General features: G+C 36.0%; 1 protein-coding gene across 10 annotated transcripts in view; it reads right to left on the bottom strand.

The window, feature by feature from the left end:
- si:dkey-178k16.1 (protein 4.1) overlaps positions 1–13889 on the bottom strand; it is a 51679-nt gene extending 37790 nt beyond the window's left edge. For 3 of the 10 annotated variants that reach the window (XM_047807332.1, XM_047807333.1, XM_047807331.1), the window contains exon 1: positions 13649–13886. The gene's annotated coding sequence lies outside the window, so the exon portion shown is untranslated. Of the gene's footprint in view, positions 1–13648 lie in introns of all 10 variants that reach the window. The other 7 variants (XM_027145187.2, XM_047807334.1, XM_027145186.2 and 4 more) reach the window with 4 other exon arrangements.
- Between the last annotated feature and the right edge of the window lie 5839 nt (positions 13890–19728).

Raw genomic sequence — 19728 nt, forward strand, 5'->3', positions numbered from 1 at the left:
AACCCCTAATTCTATTAGACAAATGAAATTTAGATATCATGTGTTTTGTTTTTTTTGTTTGTTTGCTTTATTAATCATTATTTTTCATTTAGAAAAATACAGTCCAAAAGAAATTCACCAATATTCTGTTACACCTCAAAATACTCTATGTAGCTAAAAAAAAATCTTGCCTTACAAGAAGTAAAATAAGATTCGTTAACATTAGGCATGTGCCTAATATCACAAGAGTATGCCAAAGCACATACTGTATGTAGTTAATATACACCAAACAGCCATAGCAATAAACCACCTGTCTAATATTGTGTAGGTTTCCCCTTGAGCCACCAAAAAGGCATGGACTCCACCAGACCACTATGCTTTCTCATAACCAGCTTTAACTCTTTTGTGGGATCAGGCCAGACAGACTAGCCTTAACTTAGCATGCCCATCAATGAGTAATGGATTCCCATGAACCTGGCAGTGGTTCACTGGTTGCCCTTCTCTGCATAACTTTTGTAGGTACAAACCAAGAACACCCCACAAGATGTGTGGATTTTGGAGATGCACTGACCCATTTTCTTGCTTCCAAAACTGCTTCAAGAACTGAATTTATTGTTGCATGTTATGCCTGACTGGTTTATGTACACTTATAGATTTTAAAATAATGCCTTATTTTTGCACATGCAACATCATAGTGCAGTCCAATATAACTATATGATGTAAAGGCAAAGGATTAGCAAAAGATTGTGTACAACAGTTAAACAGGGGGGGAAATCATTCCAAACATATAACACATTCCTAATGCTTGTTATGTCCCAGAAAGACTGCAAAAAATGTAAATTACAATGGTAACTACTAAGTAATGAGCCGTTAATTAGCTCAAAGAGATGCAATTCAGCATGCCTGTGGCACAGAAATAAATTGTCTAAATACAAACACTTGTATTACATCACTCATCTTGCCTGCTATACCGATATTTTTTCACCACAGTAAATCCATATATAACAGTGTTACAACACAACCTAAATATATAAGTGATTAGCATGCTTATTCATTCCACTTAGAATCATGCTCTAACTGATTATACTGTATATTCATAAGCATTAAGCCATGGACATCTATTCTCATTTCCATATTTGCACTGCAACTGATGTACAAAACTAGCTTACATAACACATGTATCTAGCATCCTGGAAAGACTGCATACAGGCTGGGAGAATTCACTGAATGGGTCCATTACAGTCCATTCACTAACATTCACACACTCATTCAGACTGCTCCACCAGTCAGCCCTATTATATATAAAATATATATCTGTTTTTCTTTTCTTTTCCTCAATTTAGATTTATTCACTTGGCAAACATCTTTGCCCAAAGAGGCCTATAAGTGATACAGAATCCGTCATCGATGCCATCGATTTTGTACTAAATATTTGTACTAAATATTTTTTGTTCTAAATATATCTGTACTGTTTTATCTGTAATTCTGCAGATTATCAAACATATACAGTATTCGGAATGTCCAGGAAAAAGTCTTATATTCTTCCAGACAACCTCTAGAAATATGAAAGAATGAACAGATACAGTTGTGTGTGAGGCAGATGTGTGTAAGCCAACATGTATGTTTTTCTCTGTATGATTAATCTCATTGAATTAATTCTGTCTTTTGAAAATGGATGATTGATAATGTCATATTCGTAACCACACTCGTAGAGTCACAAATCTATGATTAACATTTCCACAACCGACTGCTTGTCTAGGGATTTCAAGTGTAAAGCTTCAAAGCACACACATGGCATTTCAACAATAAAACTCTATCTGTGCATAAGCCAGGAGATTTTAAAAAGACAATAACCAGGTACTTGAGAAGATGACAAAGCTTAGATGGAAGCTCTGAAGCTTTGAGATGGAAATGATTTTTTTATATATTACTGTATCCTTTGAAGAAAAAATGAGATTCCTAACAGTCAGAAAGATATCTGGCACTGACTTAAAATTTAACCACAAAGGCCTTAGGAGATAGCTGTCTCCAGGCTGGTGTTTTAATGAAACAGCCTTTGTCTCAAGACAAAACTGGCATCCATTTATGCAGCGTCCTCCAGGTCGAGAATTTTATATTGTAATGTCCACAATCATTTCTATATATAGAATACACAACAATGAGAGTGAGTGTGTGCCCTGCGATGGGTTGGCGCTCCAGCCAGGGTGTATCCTGCCTTGATGCCCGATGACGCCTGAGATAGGCACAGGCTCCCCGTGACCCGAGGTAGTTCGGATAAAGCGGTAGAAAATGAGTGAGTGAGTGACAGAATACACAACAGTAACATTCAATTCAGTTTCATTTTTTTGTATAGTGCTTTTAACAATAGACAATGTCACAAATCAGCTTTACAGAAATATATAAATTAAGGATATAAATTTAAAATGCTTACATTTATCCCTAATGAGCAAGACAGCGGCAAAGGTGCCAATAAACGACAGGAGGAATAAACCTTAAGAAGAAGCAGACTCAAAGGAAAGTGATCTCATCATCGCCCGAATGCCCTACAATGACTCCGTCCAGCTCAGTCCCGTGCACACCTGTGACCGAGCCGGTTCACATGGCTACCATACTGGCAAGCTCAGCTGAGGCCCGTGCGAACCGGCTGATCTCCAAACTGGCGGAAACCCCGATGAGGTCGGATACCAGATGGGCCAACCAGGTCGTCGGAGCCAGCCGAACCGGGGGGTGTGGGTCTGTAATGAGTCTGTCTGTGTTTTGCTTTGTTTCTGTCTGCTGTCATTCCCTGCTGTTAATTGTTGGCCCCGCCCACTCATTTGTTACCATGGACATTAATTGCACTCAATTTCTTCCCCAGGTGTTTTTTTCTTAGACTTTGATTGTCTCCGCCTTGTGATTGGTTCTTGTTCACTATATCTTCTCTGTCTGTCCACTTCCCTGGTGTTAGTCGTTGTAGTATTTTGTCTGTTTATGTTTCTGTTCCTGTTCCCTGTTCTGCTCAGTGTTCTGCCCTGTTTTTGCCTGCTTATCTGTTGCTTGTTTCTTGTTTTGTCTTAATAAAAGGACAAACTGCATTTGGATCCTCACTCGCCTTTGTCTAATCATGACACAGGTAAATTAAATCAGACATCTGTAAAAGATAACAGGCAGTCAGATGCGGGGACTCTTATCCAGTTTGTTGTTTTTCAGCCATGATAAGAAAATAGTTTGGAGCACTTTTGAAACAGTAACTTGAGGACCATTTAATTTAAAATATACTATCTGACAAAATAATGTCATTAGATTATAAAGTTGATTAGATATTATAGCTCAATACAGAAAGACTGCAGTGCAATACAGCTCTTTACACATCATTATTAAGTTCCCTATTGCTATTTTCCCTTAGGGGAATCTGTCATCATATAAAAGGATTCAGTCATTATTACTGTACTGTAGACTCTTTTTATAAGTACTACATACATGGAAGATAACTGCTTACAAATGTCAATAACATCTGATCTGCTACATTCAAACGGGTTAAGAGAAGGCAATTGGTGTATCTCTATGTATGTAACAGGGGACATACGTTTAGTTTGTTATTGGCTTAAGTAGCATGCTGCTATGACTAGCATAGGTCATAAGAAAATAAATTATTCAAATTCCCATGGAAACAGCATGGTTCAATCTTGTTGCTATTTGGAGTTTCTGTTCATTTTCCCTTTGTATTCCCTTTGTATTTCTGTTCATTTTCCCATGTATGTGTGGGGTTTCCCCATGGTCTCTGTTTTTCTCGCACCTCTGAAAGACATATTGGTTGGTGGATTGACTTAGCAAAAATGCCCCTAGGTGTGAATAACATGTCTGACATATGTGTGCATGCTGCGATGTGATGCTGAGACTGCCATTCCATCCCATAAGTGTATTTTGATAAAATAAAATATCCTTTTCCTATTATACTTACAAGCCCTAGCACTTTAGCCTGGCACTTTGAAGCCGTCTGTGAACGTATAGGAGGATACTGAAATACAGTTTAAACCTAAGAGGACACATCATATCACATACTATAAGGAAATGTTTTTTTTCTTCTTTACTACACTGCTTTGGAGTGCTTGAATACAAGGTTCTAAACACTAAGGTCCAGAAAATGACTAATTTCTAATAATGTTTAGACAATGGGGGAATATGGTTTTAAAAACAAATAGGTTAATAAAAAATATCATAAATATGAGAGGAATAAGCAGTCAATTATTCACTATCTATTTTCACATCGAATGCTTTGTCATCTATCTGGATCCTTTGCATGGTTTGAGCCATTCATATCAGCCTTTGAGGTTGCATGTTAACATGTTTGCAAGTTCATGGTCCAGTGGAGCACAAAACTAAAAGTGCATCTGTCAAGAGAAAATAGGTCATTAAAATGTCAATAGCAAGATTTAAGTACTTTTATGTGCTGTAAGTTCTGTTTGTAGAGATATAACTGTTTAGCTGTGATCTCATTGCCCTTAGTTGTTCTGGTTGCCCCACTGTGCTTTTATCTATTATATTCTTGTCAGAAGTCAGTGTGATTCTGGATAATCCTGCAAAGAAGCAATGTGCCTTGAATACTGATGACAAAAGAAATGAGAAATAATCCATTTGCTGATATTTCTGTGGATATAAGTATCTTGGGAAGGATTATATTTGTTGCTTATAAATTGAGAACACAAAACATAACCTTTAGCGTTCCTGAAGTGCCCAGTGAATTATATAGTGTATACACTATGAAATAGAACTTTAGGCACCCCCTTGCTAGCTTTGCCATACTGAGCATAGAGGACACAGCAAGATTCTGGCACTTCATCAGTCCATATGGACATAAATTTCATGAAGTCTGTGACAGCCCAAAGGGAGCAGCCTATTTCACTCTGTCATTCTTGGGCCAGAAAAATGCCAATGCTCAAGAATGTGATGCCATATCCACATTAGATGATGAAACCATCTTGATGGGCATGATGAATTAGCAGAGCAATAAGTGTGTGTGCATAGATAAGGGTGCTTTCTGCTTCATTGTTTGTTTTTAACATAATGAACGTTATCTTTAGTTTGGTCCCGTTTGTCACACAGACACACCTCACCATATACCCCATACAGCAATAACAAAATTGAACCCTGGCTCAGTTTCATACAGTTAGGAACACAGTTTTATCACAATAACATGAAGCAGAGCATTTGTTTCCTTTTTGATATTATTCTTTACTACTTAAAGCTTCACCACACTATTATTTAAGCATTATATGCAGCAATATAATCACACAGATTGATGCATTCTAGCTGTTTCATGGTGTCTGTAAACTTCTATGTATTGTTTACTGTTGGGGAAAATAAAATTCATGAGGTATGACACTATTTAAAGCTGTTCTATTTTTGCAGACATTCATTACACCTCAAAAAAATGTTTTAAAACTTGTCTTAAGTTCGACTACTATTTAATGATGTTGTTCTGTGTATCAGACACAGCGCAGTCATAGATTGAATTACTCACTAAATTCAAAACTCCCGTTTGTTCCAAAAACAAACAACATTTTATTGCTGAAACAAAATAGATCAGATATGTTCATTATGTTTAGATATCATTTACTGTATTGCTCGTTCTGGAGGATATACACCAACATGTGTGTGTGTGTGTGTGTGTGTGTGTGTGTGTGTGTGTGTGTGTGTGTGTGTGTGTGTGTGTGTGTGTGTGTGTGTACTATATATATATATATATATATATTTTTTTAGTATTATAATCTACAAACTGAGGAACAAAACATCCATATACAGCTTTTATGTTGGTTTCTTTTTAACAGCAACAAAACAATTGATGGTACTGGCTTGCTTAGATAAATGCCCCAAGAGCCAGAAAAACGGTGCGAACAATTTCTCACAAAATGACGGCCATACTATGCCATTTGTTCTCAACTATCTTCCTCTGCACACCCTCCCTGCAGCATTTCTGTTGGGAGGAAAGGGGAGCCGGGTTTGCAAGTGGCTCACTGTCACTCTGAGTGCAATCACTCATCTGTGGTGCAATCTGTTAAAGAAATCCATTTCTCATAGTGGAAAGTCATGGCCACAGAGCAAAAAAGCTGTAGGATGGCACCTGAGCAACCTGAGCCTAACATGCAACACTTTAAGAGAAGATATACAGAATATACATGTATAAAAAAATACTCCATAGATTTCGTCTGCAGAAAGTAATGTGTGAGAATTCTCTGTGGTGACTTTTCACATTGAACTGATTACTTCCAAGACAATCTAAAATATATTGCATAATTTGGATTAAATATGGTGAAGGCAAACCTATTTGTTCTATGCAGGTTTAACCCATTTTTTATTTGCAGACCTAAGCACATCAATATTCAAACACTTGCTAAATAAAAAAGAGGCAATGACCTCATCCCACTCCTTCTAATCAGCTCCTGGCACTAGAAGAGTGTCTTCTTATGCAACGCTCTTAACAAAATTTGTTGAGAAATCATTCTTCAATGGACAAGCAGCCTAAACCCTTCTGTAGGCAAGAATATTGAGTATTGTTACCTGCTCACTTATAGTGCTCTAGATGTTCATATCTTCTGTAACCACAATTTGTGGATCCTCAACTTTTGCACATTACAGTGATGTTAGAAATTTCCTCTTTGAGAGCCACCATCTATTACAACTCAAGATCTTCATCTGTATTTAACTTTTCTGAGCGCTTTATTGGCAGCTACTAAGACTGAAATGCATTTGTAGTCAAAATAAAAACTCCAGAGAAGCAAGGGAATATGTGATACACATTTTGATAACCGTGGATTTGACAGATGCAACTTATAAAAGAACTATTCTTAGACTGCTTAGAGTGAATTCCTCTGGTTCCCACTTGTCATCATAATATAGTAAAGCAACACATTAAATAATATTTAAAACCATTCATACCTTACTAATAACAGAACAAATATCAACAACCTGCATATCACTATTGCACATTTACACCTAACCATGTCATCTACCTTGTGTCACTTTTGTACTCTAGTACAATTTCAACCAATGTGTATGCAGTTGGCCAAATTAAAATGTAATAAATGTAATAAAACTGTTCCACCTTAATAGTTGAAGAAATAGATTGCTGTTGCATCAAAACATCATGCACTGTGCTGTTTTTAATCTGACATTTTTAAAAGCAACGTTAAAAGAAAATAGATGTGAAACGGAAATGTAATGATTATATCGGTATATAACATCATATGTTATTGCAAGCATTAAACAAGTGAATGCATGCTGAACAGTCAATAGAAACAAGCTATAAAATTAAACAAACAAATAAACAAATGAGATTTGTCTAAACGTATCCACAGGGATATAATAAGAAATATGTGTTCAAGTATCCTGGCTGTGTACACTTCAAGGACACAGAGATAACTCCAACAAACAGACAACTCGTCCTGTAAGCATATCCATAGACAACATTAATTAGATGATAAGAGTTCATGATCATTTACCCAATTTTACCCAAAATTGCAAATTCACTTAATGATTAGCATCTATTCGTGTTGTCCTCTGTGAAATAAGGATTTTTTTGTACCCTCCTTCTTATGACATTAACGCTACAAACAAACACAATGTTTGAAAAAAATCTTCACTGTTTTCACAGAGGGATACTATTTCAAAGCCATCTCGAATCTGCAGGTCTTTAAAAACAACAGGCTTTTAATATGACATCTGAACAGTGGAAAATGACAACATACACACACACTACTCACTGATGGGATAATGGGAAGTAAAACAGTGAGATGCTCTTTGTAAGACACAGTTGCCATGGTGATTTAAAATGAACTGTCATTGCATAACTAGGAAACTTTTGAACTTTTTAGGCAGGGGACCTTTCAGTTTTTGGCCCGCCGTGAGAATAATGATTTTTTTCAAGTCTCATAAATGCCATCATCTTTAAGAGCTCTGGAGCTTGAAATGAGTTACATTACCAAATAAATGTCAATTATTATATTAAGCAGGTGCAAGTAGCACCGACTTCATTAAAGATTCTATGTAATGCCCATGAGTAAGAGACCTTACGGAGTGACGGCGTATAGGCCATGACAATGATGTCCACCACACAATGGTGTCAGGCCAGTGTCTTGATAGTGAACATTGATTTCCACATAGATTTCCTCAATGAAAGACGAACAGTTGCTCAGTGGATAAGATGGCCACTATGGTTTAATGAACATGTTGTTTAATGTTTGGATGTAAATGTATTACCCAGTACTGCAATACACTCTCACACTCTTTGAACAATTGGATGGAGGCAATTTGCACCTTTTAGAAAGGTCAAAATAAGTTTATGAGCCCACAGAGAGATAGATATCCTTAGTTCTATTCCATTTTTTTTCTGGCCCACATGGGAATAATGAGATTACATTGCTACTTACATCTTTAGTGTAAATGGGGACATGCTTTGACCTAGCAGTTCATGAAAAAATGTTAGTATTTTGAGATCTAGACAGTTTTCACCATACCAAGCTGATGACATGAACACCGATCATAAAACAGGTTCCACCTAAGGGTATACACAGTACAGTACATGTCCTAGGGATTCATGCATCCTCACATGGATACCCTAACATTTAAAAAAAAAAATTCAAATTCCAATTTGGAAAATTCAAAAATATTTATGACTAAGACTTACCGTTCTAGTGGATAATTTGTCATCTTTACTTTCTAAGCGCTGTTGTTGTAATCATTAAAACTATGCCATGCAGTACTTTCTACATCCGCTTAACACATTTGGTACAATTTGCCTTTTCTCTGTAATGAATTTAAACTGGCTTTCCATTGGATGGCTTCCCTTCTGAACTTGGTTCCACTCAATTCTTCATGTTGTCACAAAGTTCAACTTTTTCATGAGTTTTTTCTTGGAATAGTCACTTTTGTCTAATTAGATATCTAGAGCATCATCTGAATTTCTCTAAAGCTGCTTTGTGACAATGTGTATTAGTTGAAGGTCTATTGAAAAATAAACAGATAACTCTGATTATTTATAGCATTTTTAGTACATAATCTAAATATTATTTATATTATTTATAATCCACTTGTCAGAAATGATCATTAAAATGTGCTCAAAAATAAGCTATTACTTTTTTTTACAAGTTCTAATTAATGATATGTTTACAACCTTTAAAATTCTGTTTTATTTAACTTTAAAATCTGACAAGAAATGAGCTCTTGAAATATGAGCACCACAACATCACACGCGACTTGAATAAATCCACTGCAAATCAATTCCACTGGCACATCCATTCCATTTCCCTTCCTATCTGTAACCAGAGTGGATCAATGCTCTGTTCCGAGGGGCAGAGAAGGAGAGCAGCAGTGGTATAATTACTGGGAACGCTGGTATAATTATTGGGAATGCAATTACATGTTGGCCTATATTTGAATGCTGAGCAAAATGGTATTCATTCTCCCTATTATGGCTATGCCATTGAACAGCCCTGGTTTTGACCAATTACTAAAATTGCCATCACAAAAGAAACAGGTGGAGAAATCTGGTGTAACACACTACCAGACAGCTAAGACATATGATTGGCAGTGGTAAATATAATGGCAATCGTCTATATACAAAGAAACAATTCAGCCAATTTCTAGAAGGTATATTAACTGATACCAAAACTATCCCATTCCCATTACACAAATTATAATCAATACTTAAATACCTAAATCCATGACAGCTATGGACACTGCTATGAATCAGTTTCTATAACTAGTTTACAATAAAGCTATAGTATATACTACACATATGCGTTAAAAGCTAAGTAAGTTAAATTTTGGGCAAATGAGGGGACGGGTAAAAACATCTGAATAGTGGATTGCAGTGCAAAGTTTTTACTTACTGCATATGTTAATTTAACAATTGATCATCATTTAAGTACTTTAAAGATAATCACTATAAAGTAGTAGATGCCACCAATCCATTATCCCTAAACTCTAAACCACATACTAATGGAGTTGTGTGCTAATTCTTCAGATAAAGGCTCAGAGTAAAGTGTCTACTTTTAAGAGGAAGGTGGATATTACAGGGATATTACCAGAGGCAGATTCAAATCAATTCAGAATTAAACCTCATCTGAATTGCCAAATCATCAAAGCTTACTTGCCTAATGAGTTGGATATTTTCCTATCCTTCTTTTTTCAGAAAAGATTTTGAGCTCCTAAAAAAGGAAATTACACTGACTCATTGCTCTGAAGTCAAATTATACTGTCAGAATTAAAACACCATTTGAATGCCGCATGAGCTCTAGTCAGGATATGTAAGAATCCATCACCAACCACTGTGAAAGCCATCATTTTATATCTCCTTCCATCTACAGAGCAGAGAGGATATACAACACCTTAAACCCTGACCCATATCTTATTCATGCACACTTTCCCATCCAAGCTGCCCTCCCATGGGTCAGCACACAGAGGATACAGAACACCATTTAGACTCAGGAAGGTACAATGTTCAGTCGCCAATCCATACAGACAGAAAATTAAGAGGAAATGTTTGCTGTGTGTGTCAGTCCTGAGGGCATTAGTAGGCACACAGAGTAGAGCAGATGCACACTGAGTGGAGCAGAGATCTTTCTTATTAAGTCCTTAGAGATCCATCTAAACAAAGAGTAAGCTAAAGGAATGACAACAGAAGAAAATCAAAACTACTGGTTATATATATATATATATATATATATATATATATATATATATATTTATATATATATATATATATATATACGTATATATAAATACTCCACTTATATATATATGTATATATATACGTATATATAAATACTCCACTTATATATATATGTATATATATATATGTATATATACGTATATATATATATATATATATATATATATATATATATATATATATATACGTATATATAAATATATGTATATATATATATATATACGTATATATATATATATATATATATATACGTATATATATATATATATATATATATATAAATACCTTATATTTATGTAGTAAATTTATAAATTAACTAAACTATAATTTTAAATTAATTTAAGCCAAATGTATTGTAAATTAAATACTGGTACTACATTTCACTTTATTGAACACATTTAAATAAATGTAATAATAATTGAAAACATTATTTTATTTTATTTATTTTTTTTAAGATTATATAAAGGAGATAGAATCATCCTACACCAGAAATATGTCAAAGATTACAATTTTCTATTTATTAATAAACAACACAAGGACAGGTTTAGAACAATTTACATTTAATGTCATGGAACAGTCAAGTCAAGAGACTCAAATCTTCAGGACAGATTATATCACTTTCTGGTTACAAGCAGCACTGTGGTCTCATCAGTTGTTGCCTCCACTTGTGGTGAGGCAACAACTGTATATAATGCTGTAACTCTTGTGTCAGGAAACTTCCTGGCTGTTACAAAGCAGTCATAATCAAGACACCTTGCAAATGTGTTAAATAAACATGTAAATATTGAACTGTAAATTCAACACCTTTTGTTTTGAGAATTCAATCATTTAATTTGATGATCATTCATATATTACATGACAGAGTGTGTTACATTTATGCTGTTTAAAATTTCAGCATCCCCAGTGTAAAATGATTTCTTGTGTGCCTGTTTGGCCTCGTCCCATAATCAATAATGTCAAGAGGTGTATAGACCTCCTGTGCTTAATTATCAGTGTCCTTCATTATGTTACAGCTCCACGCTTTTAGTAATCCTAAACTTTTAGAAAAAAAGGACTTGCACATTTGTCCTTCAGGGGAAAATGATTCAATGCCAATGAAGGATTCTACAGCAATGAACCCTCGGCAATAAACATCCTAGCATTATGGTAACACATGAAGGGTAACTCATGGTTCAAGACCCATCAAGCCAGAAAATCTGATATTTAAACCTCTGCCCATGCTGCATCCTAGGGCAGTGTGACACCCTCAAATTAAAGCACTATCTGTCCTGTTTGGCATGCATGGCATCACAGATGCCAATGACTGTCTGGTGTCACTCTGATTGACAGGACAGTTAGAACAAGAGTATGGCAAATTTTGCTCTATTGGTTCCAGGCCACAAAAGGCATTTGCAGGGTTGGGATTCAAATGTACAATCCCCTTAAGAGATTGCAAGACCCATTTTAGCTCTGATTTCATTATTACTATTTAGCGGTCATTATTAAATAAATAAATAAATAAATAAATAAATAAATAAATAAATAAATAAATAAATAAATAAATAACAGTTATCATCTACTATAATGTTTATTGATTACAACAATAATTCAAACCTAGACATTTTAGAATTTATTTCAGATTCTTTGACATCCGCACTATTTTTGTTGGCTTGTGTTCTAATAAGGCATTCATGTTTTTAGGTGGTGTGTGTGGTTTAGCATAATGGCTAATTCACTCTAACTACCGCCCATTAAACTATAACCATCAATGGTCCCCTAGTGGCCCAAGCACATGCACAACTGCCTCAGTTTTTTCTCTTGATAACTAACCTGCTAGTATGGCAACCATTCAAACAGTACACAGACAAATAAAGTGAGAAAATAGAACAACTGAAATAAACGCAATAGGAAATCATTAGGTATAGTACTTATTATTAGTATTTAGTTACAATGCCAGGGTGTTTATTGTACATTTAAATTCCCTGCTTCTCGCTTATACGTTGCTTTAATCACCTACTTTACTAATTAATGTGTTAAATCAGTAGCGTCTTTTATGTGCATCTCTGTCATTGTCACATAGTCTATAGAGTTCATGCTTGTGTTATTTCCTCAAGCTTCATCACCAATTATTTGCTTCTCTCTTTAGTGCCACGCCCTCTCTTTCATTAAAACAGCAAGCCTAAGACAACTTATAATTACCCCCTTATACCTGATCAGACATAAAACAGTTGTCTTACACATCTAAATTTAGTCTGACATATTTCTTAATTAAGGTTTCTGGCTTTGGGAAAAGGTTATTAGGTCCCAGGAAAGGGTAGAAAAGTGACCGGTCAGTGGTGTGCATACAAATAATAAAAAAATGTATTATTATTATTATTATCAATGACCATTATTATTATTTATCATTACTATTCAGTAGATCTAGTGGGTTATATAAAGGGAGGCAGGCTTTGTTTTGAATGGTGCAGGGTTTCTGTCTAGCTAGTTTAAGAGGTCGTGGTGTGTGTGTGTGTGTGTGTGTGTGTGTGTGTGTGTGTGTGTGTGTGTGTGTGTGTGTGTGTGTGTGTGTGTGTGTGTGTGTGTGTGTGTTGAGAAGGGGGGTGGGGGATAAGGGGTTGCCTCTAATTTGTTAAATTATCCGAAATAAGGAATCACAGGAAACCACTGTTTTTCATATTACGTTAAATAAAACATATCAAAATTGTGTCAGAAGTAAAACATAAATAAATAAGTAAATAATTAAAATACTGGTCACAGTAAATCCCTGCTGTGCCGCACCGGCCTGGTGCCGAAATTTGGTAACGTCTGAATACTTAAGATTAAAAGCATTTACACAAGCAAAAACGTGCAATCCAGTGACATTACACTGGTTTATCATCTGCCGATGTGCTAACACGAGGACCATACAGTATATTCACCAGAACTGAACATCACGCGCCCACACAAACCACAGCGGCGCACTGAAATAAACAATAGAAATACCTCTATTTCTAGGGATGACGGTCGGATTTTCGTCCAGAAGAAGAGCATGGAGGTTGCGGGACAGCAAATGTGCTCAGGCAGACACCGTGCTTCCGTTCGCTTTGTTGAGCCAAATCGGTCCAAGTGAGAGACAGAGAGAGAAAAGGAAAGAGGACGAAAAAAAAGGGAAGAATAGCCGGTGAGATGGATGAGGAAAGGCGCTGAAGGGGCGGGTGCGCGTGCCAACAGCGGAAACACCTATAGAGGGAGCTTTGAATGGCGCTAGTTTCTGCTTGTCCATTAAACAGACAGGCAGGATAACAGCATCCTGTATATTCTTAGATCTTTACAATAACAATAAAAGAATCTCTGTATGTGATGTCACAAGGTAACTTTCATATTTCCTTCCATATGTAAAGGAAATTAGCCTACTGTATGTCACTGTCTTTGACATTTACAGCAATTATTAGAATGTAGACTATTAATGTACTTATCTGCATCATCTCTGTTTTAACGATACAACCAAGTTTTATGGCAGTAAACAATCAAATGATCTCCAAAGTCTGCACCATGATGATGGATATTGTGCATGCACAGTGGAGTGCAGAGGTGGAGGATGAAAATAAACATGTTGTAGTTCTATACTAGGAGATACAAATATCAGAAAGTGTGACCATTACTGACATATATTGCTGAAAAGAAAAATGAACCAATCCTCTACTACATAATGATCAATATCAAAGCCTTTTTCTAATCTTCAGTTATTCTGGGAAATTGATTTCACAGTAAAATAATACCTATTTTTTACTTCTTTGTTGAATAATTTGTCATTTATTTCAGGTAACTTTCACAGTATTTGAGTCTATTCTATTGGAGTGAACTATTCTAATAAGTTAATCAGCATGCAAAATTCCTGGAAAGATTCCTGGTTTTTACGAGTGCAAAACCTTTCTCTAGAGTAATTTTCTTATGTAGAACAAGGACAATTGTTTTTCCTGATTCTAGATTTCAGAGGACTGAATTGGTTTACATGCTATTTTCAAGTACCATGAAGCAGGACATTTGGGATGCATTCACCCTTCTTGCACACATTGGAGTGCTTGGCTTTATGAGCTTATTTGGGCATGAGGAGCAACAACAAGCTAGAAATAAGGTTGGTATTATTGGCTGCCAAGTTTGTCTTACCTGTTCGTGTGGGTCAATATGGACAACACTATCAAAGTCAAATACATCAGATATAGTGAATTTATAATGTATGAGGGCAACTCATCATTATGCCACAGTGCAATGCCCTGGCAAAACATAGTATAAGAAGACTCTGGTCTGCACCCAGAAGATATGTCTCAGATCTGTGAAGGGTATGGCAAGGATTTCATTAACGCCAAATCAGCTTATTATTCACTGTGGTTCTCCAACCATGGTCAGCCTCATTGTCTAAATGTGTATGCAGTGCATCACACCATTATGGATGGCATCTCCCTAGGGCTTATTACAATCTTTCTGAAAGGACCAAGGTGACTTTGTGTAAGTGGGCTCATGTATCCTAACAAACATACCAGGAAAACAGGCCCTCATTATTACAGATCCTCCAACAAAGGGTCATATTTACGGTTATTGAAACCAAAGTATATACAGCTTCCAAACTTTAAACTTCAAACTAAACTTCTGTGCATAGTCTACTGTTTTTTTATTATCATTTTTGCAGGCACTGAACTTATTGGCATTGAACTAGGATTTTTTTGGGTCAACATATAAAACATGTAACTTACTCTGTTAACAGATATTAATACAAATCTCTCCTGTGTGTGAGTGTGTGTGCGTGTGTGTGTGTGTGCGTGTGTGTGTGTGTGTGTGTGTGTGTGTGTGTGTGTGTGTGTGTGAGAGAGAGAGAGAGAGAGAGAGAGAGAGAGAGAGAGAGAGAGAGAGAGAGAGAGAGAGAGAGAGAGAGAGAGATTGTGTATTTGATAAAAGGGGGTGGAAACTTCAAGCAGATTCTCCGGGTGATACATTGGAACTTGTACTGTATATGAATGAAAGTACCTGAATAAATGGTATGGTGCTCTCATATAATTAAAAGTCCATCCAAGTTGTTCTCTATCACATATTCTTTTTCAATTCAATCTGACATATTTCCCTTTGATTGACCCTGTAACATGCTCTCTGCAACCACAGTTCAACTGCAGGTCTGTGGTCAAATATCTACAGTGTGTGGTTAGCATCCACATATCACTGTGCATCAAAGCAGACAACCTTTTTCAGGGCAAATGGCTTCTGTATTTCTCTTTCATGATATTTACCTGTAAAAATCTGTAACTGTAAAAAATCCCTGTTATGAGCAGCTCTGCCTAAAGTGTATGGAACAAGAGTTCTATTTTCTGCATCTTGGAGTAGCAGTCTGGAGTGCTGGTATTAATAACATTGTGCAGAGCATTCACAAAGGAGGCTGCAAGATGTTCCCTTAATGCAGACCTCACCTTAAAAGACAAGCAGGCCTCATACTTCTGAATTATTTCACTGGGAGTTTTGTCTCTAAAATGTGAATGCCTTGCTTGTCCTAAAACCAGGTAGACCATCAATGATGAGGTTATGTTCATCTGTTATGACTGTCAGGCAAAAGAGTGAAATGTCTCACAGCCACCATAAAGTTGCTTCTGAATTGTCCATTTATGAGCTGTTTACACTGGAATGCAATAGTCTGCTGCAATATACTAGAACCAGCAAGTATGTTAGATCAAAACAGTGAAACAGTATTTTTATCCTGATTTCTTTCATGTCTGAAACTGAGGACACTTGCTCTCTACTGGTAAAAAAGCATTTTTAGCAATCTTTGACTCCATGCACACCACCTGATATTGTGAAAAGTGTCAAGTGTCTAATGTAATAAACTGAATTTCTTTGTCCTCATAATGTAACACATCCTTTTTTTACAGTTCCCTTCTAGAAATAAAATTGGATTCTGACAACACTAAAATTAAATGTGTCACAGTATGGATCTCAAGCAGGAACAATACAAAATATGTAGAAAAATGCAACTCAGAAGACAGTATCTTGGAACTCATTGTATACACTAACAGTAATAGTGACCCAACCTCTGCAGTCAACACACAATACCTCTAACAAAGTTTTTTTTTTTTTGTACAGGATATATTGCACTACAATTGCACATATTTGGACTTTTTCATAATAGTCATACTCTTATCTAACCTTTCCTATCTGTAAAGAAAATTCTTTTTTATTTTCATTTTTTGACTTTATTTTTAAAAATCTTTATTCCTTATTTTATTTTTATTTTTATTGATTCTGATTTTTCACATGGACAGTAGATCATCGGATCATCCGTAGAGATCATCAAGAGCACCGAATTTCAAAGTTCATCTAGCGGAGAACCTCACCTGGTCACTCAACACCAGCGCCATCACCAAGAAAGCCCAGCAGCGTCTCTACTTCCTACGAAGGCTGAGAAAGGCACATCTCCCTCCCCCCATCCTGACCATGTTCTACAGAGGGACCATTGAGAGCATTCTGAGCAGCTGCATCACCGTCTGGTTTGGGAACTGTACGATCTCGGATCACAAAACCCTGCAGCAAATAGTGAGGACAGCGGAGAAGATCATTGGGGTCTCTCTTCCCTCTATCATGGACACTTACACCACACGCTGCATCCGCAAAGCCAAAAGCATTGTGGATGACCCCACACACCCCTCACACACTCTTCACCCTCCTGCATTTTGGAAAAAGGTACCGAAGCATTCGGGCCCTCACGACCAGACTGTGTAACAGTTTCTTCCCACAAGCCATCAGACTTCTCAATAACTGAACTGAATTGTACTGAGCACAACATACACACACATCATCTGTATGGACTGCATAGACCCTCACAAAACAAACACACTGACACAACAAACTGTTTACATGCTGCTTACAATCCATCAAACTGTTTACATGCTGTTATGCACACTTTTCTGCTGTTTGCACAAACTGTCCAACATTTCTGCCGTTTTTGCACATATTGTACAATATCTCAGCCATTTCGCACATACTATACAATATTTCAGTCATTTGCAGTTTTTTGCACAATTCTATATATTATCCCACGAACCTGCTGCTAAGAAACTGTTCATTATGGTGACTTAACTTAGTCTACTAGTTTGTTTATATTTTGAGAAATGAATCAACTAAATTGCTTAGAAAACGTCATGAGCAAGTACAAACAAAAGCTACAACTGCAAATTGGTGAAATTCAATGTTTTAGCAAATCAGATATCATACTGTAGTAATTTTCTAACTTATTGGTCAAATGTTTCCTATCAGGAGTGTTTTGAGTCTCTGCTGAGTATCCTTCACTGGAGTTGGACCACTCTTGTGCGGCGCTATTTCTGTTACTGTTTATTGTCTTTTGTGTATTGTATTTTTTGTACTTTTTGTATTGTCTTGTAACTTTTTGTCTACACTATATTTTGTCCTGCACTGTCTTTTGTCCTGCACGGTCTTGTCTGTCTTGTCCTGCACTGTTTGCACCAGTTTGCATAGTTGCACTTTATGTGGCTAAGACTGCTTACATGTCCTTAGCTGTAGCACCATGATCCTGGAGAAACATTTTCTCATTTCGCTATGTTCTGCAATAGCTATATATGGTTGGTTGAAATGACAATAAAAGCTTCTTGACTTGACTGTACAATGTATGGTTGTGTAACTTCTTTATTTTTACTAGCCTTTTCACATTCCATAGGTTCTTCTGTTTACTAGACATACATTCTCTCGGTATGATGGGGATAAAAAACAGATCTTGCTCCACATTTCATTGCATTTATCATTAGCTTCTATCTCAGAAACTTCAAATTTGTTCTCAGAAACAAATTCTTAGCTCTCAATAAAACATAACCCTATCTCCTTATACACCGAAAATATATTTACAGCAATTATTTTATAGTTTGTGAGTGTGTTCAGGGGAGAGTGAAAGTTATCTATAAGATTTAATGTTTTACAATATTTTTTGTGTATCTTTTATATTTAAACGAGTTCTTTGAAAAGGTCCACACACACGTAGGTGTGAAGGACAATACACCTATAAAATTCATTGTATCTTTATATACTTATTTTTTAAATGTGATAATAATGAAATACAGTATGAATGCATTCAAATCATAAAATCACCAAGGAACATGTTAATAGGTCTGGCACATCCAGTTCAGAGACAGGGGTGCAAAAATAGTGCCAAAATCAATCTTTGTATAAGGGTTGTATACACTCATGGTGTAATTGGATGTTGACTCCATTGAGGGGCTACCAAGTTATTACTGCTATGTACTACAAAGAGTAACAAGGGATACTAAATGTTTTACATGTGCTACTGAGCAGCGTGTGTTCCATAATAAATACATATAAGGTTCTGAGATACTCGTCTATACATGCAGTCTATTTAAATCAAAACACAAGAAAGAACACAACATGATGAAAAGTTTATTTATTTAAAAAAATATATTGAAAGAAAACATTTTAATTTAACTTTAGCATTTTAATGGCAAAGGGTAAGCTTTATTTATCATGCTATTACTGCAATTTTTAAAGTTAATCAACATTTAGGGCAAAATGATTAACTTTACTATCAGTTCATTTCCGAATATCCGTCATTTAAAAATAAAAAGTTAGGGTAGGTTTGTGAATGGACGTTTGATTTACATTAACAATTGAGCCTTCCACCACAAAGCACATTGGTTCGTCTCCTCCTTTGGTAATGCAGACAAGCACAACACGTCTAGCAGTGTGCAATCTTAAACAATATCAGAACGCACTGAATGTGTTGTGCATAAAATGACCTTATCCAGATGTAATTTTATAGTTCCATCGACGTGCCTGTAAAGGACAGGGTTGTTTAGAACTAGTCACTTGAAAAAACGTTTTTTTCTGCTTCTGTGTGTATTCAAAGTAATAGTGCCGATAATTAAATAAATAATTTACTGTTTAGCAAACAAAACTTGGAATAATGGCTGTACAAATCAAAAAGATATGTCTTAAAGTCTTGATCTACCATATCCTTCAGTTTTTAACAGTTTAAAATCTGTTAACATTGGGTGGGGGTGCCAACATCCCTTAGCAAACAT

This window comes from Tachysurus fulvidraco, chromosome 23 (genome assembly GCF_022655615.1).
Source record: "Tachysurus fulvidraco isolate hzauxx_2018 chromosome 23, HZAU_PFXX_2.0, whole genome shotgun sequence".
In the NCBI taxonomy this organism is placed as follows: Eukaryota; Metazoa; Chordata; class Actinopteri; order Siluriformes; family Bagridae; genus Tachysurus; species Tachysurus fulvidraco.